Here is a 19,197-nt window from a genome sequence, read left to right on the forward strand (position 1 = left end):
AGAGCAAGAACTTCTGCAACCTCCACCGATTGAAAGACCTCCTCTTGCACCCATGACAATATAATGAATGAAATGGAAAGAGGGGAAAATGAATTAGACGCAATCATTGGTAGGTTGAAATCTTATGGGAAAACCAATCCTATGAGAGCACAATTCGCATCCTCCCTTGTGTCCATTATGAGCCATGTAGCTTTTGTTAGTGGTAAGTTGGATATTTGACATGCTAAGAGAGAAGAACAAAGAAGATATTATGCAAACAAATTATCATATAAAGATGTAAGGAAAAATGACATAATGAAAGGTAACATATGTGCATTGTTTAAAAAGCCAGGAGAGCAAGACATTGTTAAACATACAACTAAAAGGTTCCCCATCCACTCATGCATACATGATGATATTAGAAATAAATTTTGGGATAGATGGTAGATGGTCTTTGATGCCCCTCCCTCAAATAATCATGAGGTTCCAATGTATTTCTTAAAGAAATTATATTGTGAATTTGTCCCTAGTAAGATCCCCAATTATTTTGACATGTTAGATTCTTAGGGGAGAGGTGGGAGGTCATCATTTGAGAGATCCGGGGCATGTTGTGACCCTAATGTAGTTAGGGTGCCTATTGTCAAGCCAGAGGGTGAGCATATCATTAATCCTTCAATTGTGAAGGAACGTGTAAAGACCAGTACTCTAAGGACTATCAATGCTTCGACACATACCCTTATTCATTGCGCTAGTCCATTAGTTGAGGAGGAGCCTTCTTTGCACCATGGTCAGATGTGCACATCATGTGGATCCTTATGCATGTTTGGTCATCACATTGGTGAGCCAGTCATTGATGAGTTCTTAAGTGACACATTTTGCATTGACACACATGAATTGTTTTAGTGGTAACTAATTCACTCCTCCCCTCTCAATTACTCCTCTTATATTTTCAGCACTGTATTGAAAAAGGAGTTGTTTTTTAGTCAATTTAGAGCTCTTGGATATGCTTATCCAAAATATTGTCTAGTGAAGATTGTTTCTGAGTGTATTTGGACCATAGGTTCAATTGTCCTCATTTAAACTCCTAACAAGGTTGGCACAACTCCTAATAGGAATTCAAAGTCTCCTAATAGGGACTCATATTTACTAATTTTATTTCATTGGCTCCTAACAAGGTCTATCCTTTCACAAGGAACTTTTATATTAGTACATCATCTTGTGGGCATCATTCCCACGGGGCTTTTCCCTCTGATTAAGGGTTTCCCTAGTTAACATATCTAGTCTTATTGTGTATCGTTATCTTTCTATGGTTATTGCATCTACTACTTATGTGTTTGTAAATTAATAAAGATATTGAGAGTTATTTTAAGCACACCCCCCCCCCCCCCCCCTCATTATCATGATGGACTTTACTTTCTAACATCCTTAAGGGATTAGAAATGAGATGAACCTTCCTAGTCTATTGGTAATCCAAATAAGGATAAGAAAGAAATGACTAGGATTCCAAGATTTTTTGGCAATCTAAAGAGGGATCAAAAGTAAGCACTGAGCCTCCTAGACTATTAATAGCTTGATAGAGGAATTCAAAAGGAGATGCAAGGACCGGTCCCCTTGAATTGTTAATAGTTTGGTAGAGGGATCCAAAGATTTATAAACAACCAACCAAAGTGAATATGCATAAGTGAGCGGAGGTTATGCCCCCACATTAAAGTGATTCCAAATGCCTCAACAAGAGAAATGGCTTTAGCATAAGTGTACATGCATCACTAGAAATATTTCCACTATAAAATATCCCCAAGATAGAATACTTCAAGGGAAATAAACACATGAAAAAGAGAGAGATCACAAGAGGGGTCAACTAACTTTGGGGTTAGTATGATCATATGATAATAAATAATATTATATCAAACATGAAATTTCATCATTTCCCAAAGGAAGTAGAACTGCAATACAATTTAACATGGTATTTGTCCTAGTACATCATCTAGTGGGTTTGATACCCATTGTGATTTTTCCCTTAACCAATTTTCCATGCAAAAAGAATCTAGTGTTATGTGTTGTGGTGTTGTTATCCCTTATGCTCCATTATTTATCTTTATGATTTAAGTTCTAAAGGTGATGAATTGGTTAAGGTATTAATTTTTGGGACACAACTGCTTCACCCTCCCCCACCCCCTACCCTCCCCTTGTCCACAACCAATAATTGTGGGTGCTTTCTCATTTCTAACAAAGTGCACCCAAAGATATCTTACAAATATCTCAAGACCCTCTTGATTATAATTTTATATCTTGGTTGAAATGATAGGAAGTTGAGTACTAGATCCATTAGTAACATATTTCTCAATACTTTATTAAGATCATAGATTAGATATAGTTTTCAATTAAAAAAACTATCATGGATTACATGGTTAGTAATTTCCTTAGAATTTGACAAAGTGACTAATATTTGTGTCTTTGAAATCTTGGTAATGCAAGGGTAGTGGGTTTTTTCTGGAATCCTTTTAACATTTCCATGTCTTTGTGTTTGGAAAGTAAGAATTCAATTCTTTTGATGCTCCCTCACTTTAACTTGAGTCAAAGTTCTTTATCATTTGATGCTCAATAAACTTGATTCAATTGAATGTATATATCATCAATAATTATTAATTTTCCAAAATCATTTTACTAACATTTGAGAGGAACCACAGTTTAATATAATCCTTGTTTACTATAATTTGAATTATATTTTAAATGTATATAACATGTAATGTCATCTATAATATACTATAATGATGAAAACTTTATATATATATATAATTTTCTCATGATTATACACATGCAGTACATGTACATGTACATGTGTGTGCATCAATTTTTATTAGTTATGAGTTTAGTCATATAGTTTTGAATATGACTAAATTTCGTAAATTTTCAAATATTTAATATTATTTCATTTTTTTAATATATTTTTAATATATCTTTTTCGTTCACCAAACTATATGTTGATATACTTTCTCACATTAAAATTGGTGTTTCCTTATCTTACAAAAATGTAATGCTATATAAAAATTTTCATTAATATATTAATATTATAAATTTGAGTTCATCAACACTTTTCTATTGCAGTCTTATCATAAGTCAACTTAGTAGATTTTTTCATCACTTATGTATAATGTGATTATTTTTGAAAACGTTCAATATGCATTATTTTGGCATTCGTAAACATTCCCAAAATCCTTTTAAGTATTAAAGAGATAAATCATTCTAAAAATATTGTAGTTCACATGCCATCTTTATCCTTCTTGTACATTACATAATGGGAGTGTTCTCATCTAGTTATTTTTTTGGACCATAAAGATAGCCAAATTAAAAAGTAGATGTAGAAAATAATTATCCTTAAGATATACTAATCTACTTCAACTATTTTAAAATATTGTTAGTCTTTAATAATCAATGCAAAGTAATGAATTTGATGAATTATAAATGGAAATGTGTCTTGCATTAAATGACATTTGTATTCCAAAATAAATGCACATCTATAGGGGAAGAGATCCAATAGTTGTCCAGGCTAACTTCACACAACAAGATCTTCTAAAATATAAGTCAAATTATGCCAATTTTTTTTTGTGCACCTTAGTAGGTGACTCGAGAGCTTAAAGCTAAGGTTTCAGTGTTTGGGCATTTATAGATCTCTCTGTAGAGGTTGTAGAGTGTGAAGTTGTCAAAAAGTCTCATTTTAAAAAACTTGTCTGATACACATTATGTTCACCCCCTAGTAGTCACTCACCAAAAAATACCAAAAAAACTAGAGTACTTGGGGTAAAATGTCTTAGTAGTCAATATGAAATGTCCCCATAGTGGTGTACAAATGGATCAATAACCAACCAAAAAGGTTTTAAAATGATCAACTAATAGTACACATGTGATCGGTTATTGGAGGGTATCTATGACCTATACTCTATCACGGTCATTTGACCCCCTAATGGCTATTGGGTCTCTTCCCCAAAACATGATCTTAATTTTTGATAGAATAGTATAAAAATAACAATAAAGTGTATCAGTCATAAGACAAATGATGATAATTTATATCTACATGCATACAATCAATTTGAAAAGAAATAAATCCTTATACTATTATAATATTGTAATTAAGATTCAATCATATAATTTTTGAGTCAAATCCATTTAAACAATAATTAACATATGTACTCATCTTTTATAATAATGATCCACTCAGCAAAATATATTGACTCACTCTGCAATATATTACTATTATTAGCATCCATGTATTATTAGTCCCTGCCTATGCATAGGCAGGGTACTAATGTTTTCAGTGGGGGCATAATTAATATTTTTCACAATCAAAAACCATGTGAGCTTCTAAAGTTAAAAAATAGTATATTTTTAAATTAATTTAGAAACAATACTTTGTATTTTTTGATTGGCTAGTGGGAATTTTACTAGGGGTAAATATGATTTTTTTGTTACGAAATTTTTGATTTTTTTTTCTTGAAACTTCTTCAACTCCAACATTGTCAGTGGACTCTTTTCTCTACGCCTCTCTGGACTAGGACTTGACATGTCCATTCTGTGTGAATCCTACAATCATCACATTTCATGAAATCAAGTTTCATCCAGGCATTTTGTTGAATACTTTTAGGGCTCTGTCAAAACCCATTTTGAGCAAAACCTGTGATCATTGCTGTCCAGGAATATACATCCTTTTGTAGCATTTCTTGAAAGAGACTAAAAGCCTCATTAACATACCTGTTCTCTGCAAATCCAACTATTAGCAATTTTTAGGTTTCTACTTTTTGGGGTTTCTTGAACTTAATTTTTCCCTCTAGAGTTTTAAATTTCTTGAACTTATTTTCTAAGTTGTAAATGTTCTATTTGAGACTGAAGAAAAAGAATTGTGCCCAGTAGCATGTTGAGGATTTTTTGGTTGCTCTGCTAACCCAAGGTCTTGGGTTTTTAATGTGGTTTTACTGAAAGAGATTATAGGGCAGGAATTATTCTTCTCGTCTTCTTTCCTTAAGGAATGACTAAGGCTGGTGTTTTTTGTTTCTAGAGGAAATGGTTGTGCCCAAGAAGGAGGATATTGAAATTGATGAGGGCCTTAAAGCCACTGTATCATTTCCAAATTAACCCAAATACTCTGATTTCGAGGGCTTGCTTTTTTCATTTTTCATTTTTGTTTTGAGTGATTAATCTTAGCATTTGATTTATGTAGGCTTTTTATGGGGAACAACTTCAAAGCATTATGGGAACCGTTCACATAACTTTTTTAGTAACATATATTAGATTATCAAAATGTCTTTATATAGACTGAAGCAGTTGCAGGGAGGATATGTTTGATTTGTCTCATTTTACACAGTTTTTAGTTTATTTCCCTTTTATATAGTTGTAGGGAGATTATGTTTGATTCATCTCATTATACACAGTTTTGATACAATTTTAAATATATTTCCCTACAAATTTTGCCCTTTTTCTCTCATAGGACTATTGGTAACAAAGGCAATTTGGAAGTCACTTGTGATGGTTGTCTTTATCTATAAAATGTAAGCTTTGTGTTTTACTCATAGAGCTTCTACTTGTCAAATGTCATCAGTTTCAACCAACTCCAACTTTATTTTAAAGGAAGCCACCTCCATGGGGATTTCAAACTTAGTTTTTTCCTTTATCCCATAAAGCCTATAAAATAGTCACATTATTTACTATTATCAATTCTTATCATTTCTATAACATCTGGAAAACAGCCACATTAATTATCAATTCTTATCACTAACTTTTACAAAATCAAAAACTTTTTGGCCTTGACTTATAATTGCACAAATGGCATTCATCTTACTTCTAGAACTTGTTGCTCAACTGTCCTTCTTTTCATTGCAGCTTGACCTCCCATGAATGCTAAATAACGCATGAGCATTTTTATGGTTTCTATTTTATCGGCACCACTTTCTTGTCTCTGTATTTGCAAACATTTAAAGCCAAATCAAAAGTCAACCATATGTTTAGTTTAAAAAATTAAGTTATAGAACTATCATAAAGGATCAGTGGCCTTGCCTGTAAGCAGCATCTTCCACTGCAAATACATGAGCATTTAACTCTCCAAATGTAGTGGTGGCCTCTAGAGGAACCCTACCACAATTGGGATTTGTGGCTGGAAATCTGTGTATGAAATACAGTCTCCTCACAAATCAATTCCACACAGCTTGCTGCTTAAAGATTGTAGTGAAAGCACTGAAACAAAGAATTCACAATGTTTGTGACACAAAATTTTTTACAAAACTCTGTTATTGAAGTTAGTTTGAACTTAATTACAAGAATGTTATATCTAGATGTCGTCCTCTAGGGTAGAGGTCCACTCCTTTGTTCTTCAAACTTTTGCACCAGAATATCATGAAGGCGCTTGTGCAAGCTTCTCAATCCATCAAGAGAACTGCCCAACCCAATCCACTCTAAAAAATGAATGAAATCCCCAATCCAAAAATAAGCAGTCATTCCCAAGAAATCATCCATTAATTCCTTTGAAATGCTCAACCTCGGCATTATTTTTGTTGCAGAGTCTCATCTGGAAAGTCATCTATCCAAAAAAATTACAAGTAAAGAAATTAACAAAATTTCCCATATTTACAGCACAATTAGCTCCCTATTTAAAGATGGATGTGAGAACTAGCACCATTTCTTCTTCTCAGGAAATTTACTACTGAAAGCCATAAGGAAGACCAGGTGATGTCACTTTTGTGGAAGACAAAGCTTTCAATCTGTTTAGCTTCATGGGTGCATTCTCAACACAAACAATAATACCGAACTCTTTTTATCAAGCCAAAGAATTGGTGTATTCAACTACCCTACACTGACACCAGGCTTCTACAATTTATGTCAAGCCCTCCTACAGTTTTCCCATCCCACCCATGAAACAATGGAAGTGGTATAAATAGCAGTCGTCGAAAGTTTCATCTTCACTACCCACCCTTGAATGTCTCTATAAAGAATTTAAGTAGCCACCATCAAATATTTTCTCACCACTTTCTGCCTCCACAATTTTCAAATTTGTTGTGGGAGTCAAAATGTAGAGGTGTTAGAAAAGAATTAAAATTACTGCCATTTCACAATGCTTGGCCCATTTTTTTATTATCCTCCTACTAACATCTTGTACACTGGGAAGAAATGATTATTTGGTGTTTTGTCATAATGTCTGGTAGCTGAACAACTATTTAGATGCATGAAATTATTCATTCCACCTATTTTGGAATTGCATGTTAACCACAAAAGACATAACACACGTCATTCATGCCAGAATGATAAAAAGTTAAGAATTCTTGTAAAATAAATATTACAAACTAATTATATAAAATTAAAATATCTATAGCTATATATTTTTAGTGTTATTGCCTATGAATTTAGACTTATGAACAAAGTAATGTGTGTGATTTAATAATTTTTCTATTTTAGTAGTATATATTTTAGGAGATTTTAAAAGTGTGGCATTTCTTTATCCAATACCATATCTACTTTTCAAAACTATATTTGAGATGCTGGGTTTTTTTGTTTGGAAATGGTCTCCTCTACAGTTTCTAATATGATATACAGTTTTTAATAAAATATTTATTTATGGCTTAAAGTTTCTATTAGCATTCATCTAAAAATATGATTTTAAATTTTTTTTAGATCAGGATATATAGATGACTTTGATGGGCTAATCAAATTCATCTGGCACACAAATACTATTATTATTATTAATATATTTGAACAAGTTATAATAGCAATTATTATAATGAAAATTAATGTCTGCATTGTGCAACTGTAAAAGTCATCTTCTAAATTTCCATATTATTTGTTTTCTTTTGTTAAAATTTTTAATTTCATTGTGAGGAGGGTGATTTTGAACTTACATGGTAAAAGAGTTATTCAATTGTCTACTCTTTGTTAAAGTTACGGTGTAGTAGTGGTCCACTACTTTTCTTTAGATATCTTTGTAGCTTTTATTTTGTAATAGTTTTAATTGCTTTGTTCAATGTTAAAAAATTGCTCCATATTTGATTTTTGATAAATTGCAAGGCATATTGAAGTATAACAATTTTTTGGTCTCCACGTTTCAAATATATATAACCTATTCTTTTTCATATTTTTAATTAGAAATAATTAACAATTTTCTATTATTTAACTTCATACTTTAAATATATGCTATTAATTTTCTAAATTATTATTTATATTTCAATTAATTTTATATTTAATTTATTCTTTTTAAATTTTAATTGTATTTTCTTTAGAAAATTATTTCAACTAAATTCCACCAAATATTAGTAAAATCAATAGTTTGATTACTTTAAAACCTAAAATATAACATTGGCATTAGAGGTTTACTAGTAATGATTTAATATTTAAGATGAGTATATTATGCTTGTTTAAATTATTATGATTTTTTTTTGTGATTATAGTTATACAATAGAATTAAATATGTATTAAATATTTTAAAGTTATATAGTCTCTCTTTAGACATGACTCCATTTTAAACATTCACTCTATCTCCACCTTCTTAGAACTCCATAATTCTCTTTGCCCCTCTATCTCCATCCCCACACACATTATTATGTGTAATTGGATAAAATTTCTAGATTTGATAGTCCAATATTTTGTTGACTATGTTTTTATATTTAGTTACATATTTCTTCATACTTACCTGCTTCTATTATGGCTTCTTAGTTAGTGTAATGTAAAATTATTTTCAAATTATCACTTAAACAACTAATTATGATACTAAAAAATATTTAACCAATACTATGAAATAATCTAAACAATGCAATTGGAAACACAATCCAAAATCAATTTACTGGTTTCAATGTTTTCAAATGTAACTTTAACTTTTTCCTCATTTTACAAAAACTATTCTTTCATCTAACCATATTAAAGAAGTCACTGCATGCTAGCAAGTGCAAGCAGAATGCTTCCCAAGGCAAAGTGATTTAGTTCGATGCCTATTTCTTGCATTTGGTGAAATAGAGAAAATGCTTCCTCGTAAGCTCCATGCCTTGAATAAGTAGCAATCATGACAGTCCATGAACAAACATTCTATTCAGGCATTTTGTCAAACACTTTGTGAGCATCCACCACCTTCTCACACTTGACATATATGTGTTGGAAAGTGTGTTGTAGAGAAGAGTATCTGGGATGAACCCCATTTTTTTGATGTGGGCATGGATTAATTTGGCTCGATGCAAGGCGTTACTGTGAACGCGGGCCCGCAAAAGGGAAATATATGTACACAAGTCCATTGCTATTAATTCAAACTTTTTACATATTTGCTTTATTTTTTTTCTATTCTTACCTATTTTAATAATTAAAAAAAAACAATTTATTATCTTAATTTTAAATTTTTGATTTATTATTAAAATTTTCATATAATTAAGTTATTTAATTTTTTCATCATTTAAATTTCAAATTTGTAAAATAGTATTAAATTATAAACAATATATTTATTTTTTATCTATATATTTAGATATTTAAATAATATATTATTTAAATATATGTTCTAATATACTTATTATAAAACATCACATACAATCTAGAAAAATAATTATCTAATTTGAATACATAAGAAAATTAAATTATTAAAAATTTCATATTATTGTCTTAATATTTGTTAACTAAATATGAAGAATTATTTTGTAAAGAAATTATATATTTTTAAAAATAACAAAATTGTACATTATATGTTATAGTTATTATTAAAATAAGTTAAAATTAAAAAATTTAATACATGATTAGTTTAATGAGCATAGGGCAAAAATACCCTATAATACTATGAGATTTGGAGTGAGTAATTCGCTCGATTCATGTCATGTGGTTGTCATCTTGATATCTTTGACTAATAGGCTTTGACATAAACAATATAAGATGCTAACAACAACAACTTCTACTATAACCCCAAAAGGCAGGGACTCCAGCTGTCAAAGAGCTCTTGTTATATAATTAAATTGATTTGTACTAATATATACATTTGTGGAATATATACATTTTCGTAAATTAGATAATATTCCCAACGAAGAAAGTTAAAAGCAGCGGCACTCTCAAAGCATGAATTTCCTTGTGTGATGATCTCCATGCAAGCGACAATTAGTTTCTTATATGAACGAGAAAGTCGGCTTGATGGGCGGACAAGTGAATATTTGTTTCGCCACTTCCCAGATATATATTGTCCTCTTCACATCGAGCTTGACGTCCAACTCTATATTTATTACCAACATTCCATTGTAGCTAAAAACCTTACCTAAAATTGAAAGGGATTCCTTCCTCACAATCCACCTTAAAAAGGAAACATAGTTTGGATAATGGGAGCGTTGCTAGATAGGCAAAAACATTCCATTTGTAGCTTAAGGACGCAAAAGACAAATAAGAATATAAGGAAACAAAGTTACGGTATGTTTTTGGCTCTGCAGCAACACTTCTATTGTTGAAACTGAGAAATTGATGTTATATCAGAAAATATAAGAGGAATTGGTGTTATAGTTAAGTTTGTTTCAACAGTATTTGTTTATTTATTTATTTTTTTTAGAAATTGTATCAATTTTTATTAAGCCGATAGGCTATTTGTGAGAACTTTGTTTCCAGAAATTAAATTTTTGATGGAAAATTTGCAAGAATTCGGCCAAAAAATTGAAAATCCTTTCCGTTAGTTAATTATTTATTAGCCAGTTTTTATCTCCCTCCACTTTTAACTCTTATTTTGATATTTATTAGTTGTTATCTCCACTTTTATCTATTTTTATATTAGAAATAAAGAGATAAATAATACAAGAGATCGCAAAGTATCAGAGTTCAGAGGCCAAGCCTCACACCATCAAAAAAGAAGTATATACAATGAAAGAGCAGAACAAAATCATGAACCAAGACACCTAGTGAAGCACATCATCCCAGGTGTCCACCCAAGCCATCCAACCCATGGGGCCATCCATCCACACTATTGTTTTTCTTTTTATATTTATTAGTTGTGATCTCCACATTAGCTCATTTTGTGATCTATTTAGTTAACTTTTAATTTTTTAAATTGATTTAGATTTTAGATTTTTTTAATTTTTAAAAAAATGTATTAGTTTAATTTTTTTTTTTAATATTATTTTGTAGTTTCTTTAATTTATTTAGCCAATATAATATTTATTAGACAATTTTTTTTTGTTTTTGATGAGTTTTTTTTAAATAATTTATTTTCATATTTGATAAATTTAATTTAAATAAATAATATTTATTAATCTATTTAAAAGATATTATGTTATTTAAATTAAAAATAATTAATAATCTAATTTGTTCACATAAAATTATAATTTAAATATCTACTTTTAATTATCATTTTTCTTTTCTTATTTATTTAAAAAATAATTACTTGTGATCTCCACATTAGATTATGTTGTGATCTCTATTTGTTAAACTTCTGATTTTTTAAATTTATTTAGTTTTTAGTTTTTAAATCACTTTAAATTTTTATTTTTTATAGTTTAGTTTAGTTTAGTTTAGTTTTTTCTTTAAATATTGTTTTTTTTAGTTTCTATAATTTATTTAGTCAATATAATATTTCTTAGAGATGTTGCTATTTTTCATATTATTTTTTTGTAATCTTCTTATTAATTTTTCATAATAATTTTTTTGATTTTTTTTTTAAATGATTTTTTTCATATTTGATAAATTGAATTTAATTATAAAATATTGAAATTAAAATTATTAAACACGTTTCTTAAGCAATATTCAAATTTCCTAAACATTGTAAATTTTATATCTATGTTTTAATTTTCAACTTTTTTATTTTTGTATTTTCATTTTTAAAAAACATATATTTTCATTATTTAATGTTCATTTTACATTTTTCTCTTAAATCTCATCTCCTATCAGCGCACTCGTTGCATGTACAAAAGCATGCGACTGCTAGTTTTTATTTATGATAAAGTTAGTCCCTGCCACACATATATAGGTCAGAGTGGAACTCAAAATTTCCTATATGGAGGTCTCTCCAGTTGACTGCTAGAAACTTTCATATTATTAATATATTGCTTAGATAGAAACATGTAGCAAATCATGTAATACCGTATGACATTCAATAAAACTTGAATATTCTGAATCGTTGTTTTCATCATCTGATTAGACTAGTTTGAGTGTTGAATATATGTCCACTTTGCTTGTATGTTATTTAGTGAACCTTTGTTTTAGTTTTAAACTAACTTATCTGTTATGGAGCAAACTCTTTGGTTGGACAGTCTCTTTTGGGAATATCTTTTGAAAGACTTTTAAATTTGATTTCTCTTTCAAGTTTCGGTGTTTGTTCTAGTTTTGCAATGCAAAAAAGTCACATGAAGTAGATTAACAAAGCTTAAGAACAAATAAATGAAAAGAATGAATGAGAAAATGTGATTGAATATATATAAGTAGTATAATCGTTTAAGGTTATGGATAGTTTCCCATGGTCTTGAATTCAAAACTGCTCCCAAATTAAAAAGGTGGGATGGCCAGCAGGCGGAGGATCTCACCCAAGAATTGTTAGTTGCTAGACAAGGTCACCGAGGTACCTCCTCGTATATATTTGTATGTATGTGCGAGAGAGTAAATATATACATAAACATATATTTGTATATATAAATTAATCAATTTTATACAAAATTACATAATATACCAATCAAAACATTCTATCCTTAATTAATTTTCCCATTAAATAGAATCATTCTTCTGGAACATGTTTTGAAGTTCCATGGGCTGTTATTCAATCTAGGTTTGGCCAATTAAAACATAAATTTCGTTTGCCGCACCAACCGCGTGCTCAGTAGGCCCTCTCCATGTTTGTTTTGTGCTTTGCGAGATAAAAAGAGCAATCACCTTCATCACGCGCACTGAAAATTAAAATCACCTTCGTCACGCGCACTGAAAATTAACTGCCAAATATAAGAAATAGCAATGTGTGAAGTCAAGGAGACAAAGGGTAGCCAAGATGTCCATGTGATTCTAATTTTTAATGGATCGAAACTTTAGAATTCTATGTATTTTCAATTAAAAATCATGATTCACGCGAGAATCAATTTTTGGATAGACAAAGCGAACGGGGGCCCCGAGTCTTTGAAATCTTGTGATTGACAGCCCATTGAAATACAATATTGTGTCTTCCTCTGCTCAACCGTATTCGACAGAGAATCCAACATGGCTTATCATCACTTTCCACAGCATTAGGTACAACGCCCAGACCTGGCCCATCTCGCAGGGTTTCATTTTGCTTTCGACAAAGATCATTTGAAGCTAATCCACATTAGCAGTACAACCCAAAGTAGAGCCATTTTAGGAGAAAATGAAGATGGGACTGGAAGGATTCATTGCACTGCTGCTATTGGTGTATTATGGGGCAATCCCAAATGTTGCAGTCGAATGTCCGATTAACTTCTACTATATTACTCAAATGCCATGGAACACATCATCCTGTCGATCCATTCAAACTTCCGTGGAACTGGAAAACTGTGGTGCGGCATTGAGAAGCATGGTGGGTGTAGGCCTTGCACAATACCTCAGAAAGGAATCGGCATTCCAACTTCCCGACAATGCCTCTGCCACTGCCTGTTTGACTACATTTCAGGAAAAGCTAACGTTTTTGGGTCTCCGGCCTAATTTGGTTCAACTCTGTTTCAACAACACATCTGAGTTTGTTTCGTCTCCGAGCTCCTGTGGTGGTATTCAGACCAGGAAGGACTGGATTGACAAAGTAGGAAAAACTGCATTGGACACGGATTGGAAAGGGGATCTCACTGCAATCTCTGCGTGCCATACGTGCCATGACAGCGGACAAGTCGTTCAGAGGCAATTGGTGAGCATGATAAAAGGGGCTACAGAGGCAATGGGCACCCAATGTTATTATTTTGTGTGTCTCTATGCAATTGGCGTGGTGAATGCATATGGGCCAATGAGCAATAAAGCTGCGGGCTGTATACTTCGCGTGCCCTACGTGGACGTAAATCCTGTCTCTAACAGGCCAATCGTGTTATACGGTTCTATGGGCACTATAATAGGTATTGTAATGATCTGTAGCTTGGGCATGTGTTACTACTTTTGGGCCAAGATTAAAAACAAATTAAAGCACAGGCATTTCGTGGAAATGAGTAGAGGCATGTTGAAGCCCAACACAGGGGCAGTCTGGTTTCACTTGGATCAGATCGCCGGCGCCACAGACAATTTCAGCGCCGGCAATGTCATCGGCGAGGGCGGTTTCGGGACGGTGTACAGGGGAACTCTTTCCAACGGTCAACAGATCGCGGTGAAGAGGATCAGAAACTGCACTTCGGAAGGGGATTCGGAGTTTATTAACGAGGTGGAGATCATAAACAGCATTAGGCACCGGAATCTGGTTGTTCTGAGAGGTTTCTGTGTCGCCAGCGATGATACCGATGGCCGCCAGCGGTTTCTCATCTACGATTACCTCGCTAATGGCAGCCTCGACGAACATATCTTCGGTGTGGAGAATAAGAGCAAGACGCGATTAGATTGGAAACAGCGGAAGAAGATTGCGATCGGCACTGCTAAGGGACTCTATTATTTGCACTTTGGAGTTCAGCCTGCCATCTATCACAGAGATATAAAGGCCACTAACATTCTGCTGGATGATCAAATGAATGCGTGTGTGGCTGATTTTGGGCTCACCAGAATCACCACAGAAGGTGAATCTCACCTGACCACACGTATAGCGGGAACTCATGGTTATTTGGCTCCTGAATATGCTCTGTATGGTCAGCTTACAGATCGAAGCGATGTTTACAGTTTTGGGGTTGTTTTGTGATGAGGAGCAATCACAATAATGACAATCAAATAATAAACGATACAATTTAAAAAGGAATCATATGGCAGACTCCTCCTAGCACTTCTTACTCTTGAACTAGGGTTTTCTCAATCACTTGATTACACACATTTCCAATCCCAACTAACAATGGATTCACCTTCACATGGACATTGTTTAATGTCTCCAATCAACAAATAGACCCCTTGTTTGGGTAGAATCTCTATCTTATTTAATTTTGCACGTGCTTGGTAAGTAATATATCATACATGTTAGAATAACTCTTTCCATGAGTATCAGGTCTTCATCCTCATGGAAAGATTTTCATTTCCTTTAAAACCTACTACAACAAATAAATATTTAAGAGAAATCTACTGGTTCTGCAACAGGCGTAACAACAAACCTATAATAACATGAAACTTATCAACAAGGTACTTGGAATGATGAAGGAAACCTTATTAATGCATTTGTACAGCCGACCAATCAGTTTGTGGACCACAATATGCAATTTGAGTTGCAGAATATCTAAGTTTTAATATTGTTGTTCATGAGTCCGTACATACTAGTCTTCCAATATTTTCTCTCCTCTTTACATCAGAGACTCTTTCCAATTTATAAGACACCCTATAATAACTGACTCCAACCAACTATCATCATTGAGTTGGGTATTTTAAAATTATTACAAACTAAACTTCCCTCTAAACCAGCTGTTACCTTTTTTTTATTTAATGTTTGAACTTGAAAAACCATACAATTGTTTTATTAAACATTAAACTCATTTCTATACCTAAACCTATCTTGAAGACCTAATATTATTTTAGCATCATGATAGGTTCCAAGACTGCTCAATTGATTTGATGACCTTGTTTATACATTCCTTCCTTCTGATTTGTTTTGAGGATCTTCATAGTCTTTATAATCTTCAACTGTGGCTTGAACATTTGAGGTGCTCCTACACCATACTCCCCACCATAAAAAGAACTCTTGCCCCAAGAGTTGACCTGTGATCCATTGTTCCTTGCAGGGGCATCACAAGATTTAGAACAATTCATAGACTCCAGACATTACATGCATTATAAATTTTTCAAAGTCAATATGGATGTAATTGGTTGAGGAGACATTAGTATTTTGATTTAATAAATGCATTAGTAATATGTTTACTCTTCGATCATGAAGAACCGTTAGAGGAATTAGAGTGAGTCGGTTATGGGTAGTTGGAAATTAGTTTTGGGGAAATCTTTATTATATTCTGTCATCCGATAAAAGGAAGCAATAGGAGGGTAGAATAGGGTAGAGTAAGAGGAATGAATGAGAATCAATGAATGGAGAATGTAATCTGAAATGGAATAATGAAAAGAAGAATTAGGTTTCTGGTTCATATCTTGTGGTTTCTTCATTTTCATAGTTATAATTCTCTGTTTGTGATTCTCTGTATTGTTATGAACTGAGTATATTAGAAAGCTTTATCATTTACATTTCCCTTCTGCTGTGCACTCTGCATCAGATTGGTATCAGAGCACAACAAAAGGTCTAGGAAGAAAATCTAAGATTTGGTAGGCTGAAGGTTCCTTGTTGATGCTTGGAGTTGAACTATCCTCTGAGAGTGTTCCAAGGTGGTGACTGGATGTCTAATGAACCCTAGATTGGTTTGAGAAGATGGTTTTAATGAGGAGTGAAAGAGAAATAATTAAGGCATTAAAGGAGTACTTGTATGGTGATAAAAAGGAGAGAGAAGAAAGAGAAATAAAGAAGAAGGAAGAAGAAGCAAGAAAAAAAGAAATAGAATGGATGAGACAAGAAGAGTTGAGAGGCCTACAAAGGGTTTTAGAAGAACAAGAATAAGAAGAAGATAGTTACAAGAATCTTACAAGAGAGTTAGATAAGAGTATTGCAAAGTGGGAGAGGATAGCATTGCTTTTGGAGCAAGCAGCAGATGAAGATGAAGCTGTTGATGAAGACAAAGATTAGGAAGTGGTACATATTCCATTGGAAGGGCACAGACAACAGATGAATGCTGGTTTAGAGAGTGAGAGTGAGAGTGAACAACAGGAGGTTGTTGTTGAACCTTGTGAGGAAAAGGTTCTTGCAGATGAAGGAGAGTTGGTGACAGGTATTGTTGAAAAAATTATTTGTCCAGATGATGGAGATGTTGACACAAATGATCAAGAAGGAAAAGATTTAGCGCAAAGATTAGATGCTGAAGAGAAGACTATTGATGACAGGGATGAAGTATTTTTTGATGAATGTGATGCTCTAGAGATTTACAAATAGGGAGAAGATCATATTGTGGATCCAGTTGATTGGTATGCAGGTGATATGAGGCTGACTAAGGTATTTGTTCTAGAATTCAATGAAGATACCGTGAAGGGTATTCGTTCTACAGTTTGGAATCAGCATGTTATGGCAAGCGGCATTAATTCAGTCATCATTGTGATACCATACAATTGAAAAATTCAAAAGCATGTTATGGCAAGCGGCATTAATTCAGTCATCATTGTGATACCATACAATTGGAAAATTTGGAAGAAGGTCACAACAATTCAATGGGACTTGAATTTTTCTATCCCCGGGAGTATGATGCAGGGGCATCACAAGATTTAGAACAATTCATAGACTCCAGAGATTACATGCATTATAAATTTTTTAAAGTCAATATGGATGTAATTGGTTGAGGAGACATTAGTATTTTGATTTAATAAATGCATTAGTAATATGTTTACTCTTCGGTCATGAAGAACCGTTAGAGGAATTAGAGTGAGTCGGTTGTGGGTAGTTGGAAATTAGTTTTGGGGAAATATTTATTATATTGTCATCTGAAGAAAGGAAGTAGTAGGAGGGTAGAATAGGGTAGAGTAAGAGGAATGAATGAGAATCGATGAATGGAGAATGTAATCTGAAATGGAATAATGAAAAGAAGAATTAGGTTTCCGGTTCATATCTTGTGGTTTCTTCATTTTCATAGTTATAATTCTCTATTTGTCATTCTCTATATTGTTATGAACTGAGTATATTAGAAAGCTTTATCATTTACATTTCCCTTTTGCTGTGTGCTCCACATCATTTTGCTTGAGATTATGAGTGGCAGAAAGGCTCTGGATACGTCTGTGGAGTCCCCGTTTGATTATCTAATCACAGATTGGGCATGGAAGCTTGTCAAGGCGGGAAAAATGATTGAGATTGTAGATGCTGGAATACGTGAGAAGGGGTCTGCAGATGTTATGGAGAGGTTTGTATTTGTGGGCATTTTGTGTGCTCATGTAATGGTTGCATTCAGACTAAGCATGGCAGAGGCATTGAAGATGTTGGAGGGAGAGGTAGACATTCCAGAGATCCCCAACAGGCCATTGTTACTTCTGAATCAGGGAGCGTTTGAGGATGGATACAACGACTCTTCCATCTTTTCAATTTCACCGTCTATGCAGAACATTAAGCTCTTGGTTAGATAGTAAAAGTAATTTTGATTTTTTGCTCTCAAATTTGGTTTTCATTATTGAATCGGTAAACATAAAATCTGTAATTGACTATTTGAATTGGAGTAGAACTGAGAGGGATGATTGTTGTTTTATTTATGTGAATGTTATTTGTTTCATTTATTTTTATCGAAGATGTGTTTCATGAAATTGTGGGTCAATGAGTTTGACTCGAAAACTATATATAGTTGAATACACATATCAATATTTACAATTTGAATCATGTTGAAAATAAATTGAGTAAAATAAGTTTTGAAATTCTTTTATGTTCATTATATGTATATGTGTGTGTATATATATATATATATATATATATATATATATATATATATATATATATATATATATATATATATATATATATATATATATGTATGTATATATATATATATATGTATGTATATATATATATATATGTATGTATATATATATATGTGTGTGTGTGTGTGTGTGTGTGTGTGTGTGTGTGTGTGTGTGTGTGTATATATATATATATATATATATATGTATGTATGTATGTATGTATATGTTAAAGATTTTCATGTTTGCTTCTATAATAAAAAATAATGATTTTGATGAGGCAACATGTCATGTCCCCTTTTCAAATAATTAAAAAAGAAAATCTTTGCTAAGGCAGGCAGGCCCAAGAAAGTGAAGTTTCGGAAAAAGGAGGTTAATCTTTGAAAACCATTGGACTAATAAATGAAAATTATTATTAAAATAAGTTTCATTAACTTCTCTTGGACGTGAGTTACAGTTATGCCCTCTTTTAAGGGGTTTGGAGGCATTTTGGGCTCATTCCAGAACTTGATTTTCGCTCATTCTTTGTTATTCTTCAGAGGCTGCCAAACCTGTGGAGAAGGAGACCCAAGAATGGGAGTTTGCAGGTTTCCAGGGAGACCCATGAATGGGAGTTTGCAAGTTTTTAGGAAGGCTAAGGATGGGAGTTTGAAGCCATTCCATGTGCATGCT

General features: G+C 32.5%; 1 pseudogene; it reads left to right on the top strand.

Moving 5' to 3' along the window:
* The first annotated feature begins 13,282 nt into the window (after positions 1–13,282).
* On the top strand, positions 13,283–18,201 carry LOC149555335 (putative receptor-like protein kinase At1g11050 pseudogene; annotated as a pseudogene).
* The last annotated feature ends 996 nt before the right edge of the window (positions 18,202–19,197 follow it).

This window comes from Cupressus sempervirens, chromosome 5 (assembly GCF_028749045.1).
Source record: "Cupressus sempervirens isolate cs-2001-9-10 chromosome 5, ASM2874904v1, whole genome shotgun sequence".
NCBI classification, from domain to species: domain Eukaryota; kingdom Viridiplantae; phylum Streptophyta; class Pinopsida; order Cupressales; family Cupressaceae; genus Cupressus; species Cupressus sempervirens.